Consider the following 1,292-nt stretch of genomic DNA (forward strand, 5'->3'; position numbering starts at 1 on the left):
TAAGAAGGGAAAATATATAACACATCCTCCAAATGAACGAACAAAGCAAGAGTAAGATGTCACAGGTTGTTGTGTATGGCTGAGGGAGAGTATGGAGACAAGAGAGAAACAAATTGGATAAGTGAGGAAGGTGGATTAGGGTTAGGCAAGGGTTTCTAATTTTTTTTTTTCAATTGGGGTAAGAGTAGGGATGACAAAGAAAATGTTGGAGTGAGAGAGATGAAAGAGAAAGGGTTGAGAGGAATGAGGAAGGTGAGTAAGGGTTTAGGGGTTTCTTTTTTTTAGTTTTAAGAATGAAAATTATTTAAATATCCTTGACCTTAAAACTTAGAATCCATGATAAATGAGGGTATTTTTGTCTACTATAATCCGGTACACATTGTTAAAACGTACCAACTGAAAAACAGGCGTACGCGTGTTAACAAACCCCATATATATATATATATATATATATAAAAGAATATGGTAATTATACATATGTATATGTATCTATATTTATATTTATATTTATATTTATATTTATATTTATATTTATATAATAAATAAAAGGATTAATTAAGGGGAGAACTTTTCCCTTCTAAAAAGTGTATAGCAAAGCAATTTTCCTGCTCATTTCTTCTAAAAAATTATTCTCTCTCTAAAAAGCTTGTTTCTCACTTTTTTTTACTATCTCTCTAGCTTTCTTCATTCTTGAGTTAATTTGTTGATAATCAGGAGCTACCTAGGCTATCTTGATGTCGTAAGCTTTGAAGCCAACTGATCAGTTTGGTGTTCTTCATCTGGTAGGTTTTCCCCAATTTTCTCCGTGTTTTTGGACTGTGATCATGCAACTTTTCACCTTGCATGTGTTTAGCAGTTCCTTTTCTTCAAAATATTAACTCAATTGAAGTTTAAAAACAATTTTCCATCTCCAACTGGTAATCTATAGGTGACTCTAGCAACTCCTTGTGGCGTACGAGAAAGGGGCAGGGTTCTGTTTCACTAGGCAACGGTGTAGAGGTAAGGGAAGCTGGGTTTGATTCTCTATTTCGTGAATTGATGTAGAAATGTGTTAGGGTTCTGTTTGAATTTGGAATTTATGCAATGTGAAAGGCTTGTTTAGTATGTTGTTGATGCTTGAACTGAAATTAGATTATTTTTGTGTATGAGGGTATGGAATTCTTGTTTTTTAAGATTTATGAAGCTGTGAACGGATGCATGTGAAGTGATTTGTATAAGGTAGAATGTTGGATTGAGTTTTTGTAGAGATGAAAATTGTTATGCAGGTTACTAGAGTTCAAGTTAGGTGAATT

Source organism: Vigna radiata, chromosome 6, assembly GCF_000741045.1.
Source record: "Vigna radiata var. radiata cultivar VC1973A chromosome 6, Vradiata_ver6, whole genome shotgun sequence".
NCBI classification, from domain to species: Eukaryota; Viridiplantae; Streptophyta; class Magnoliopsida; order Fabales; family Fabaceae; genus Vigna; species Vigna radiata.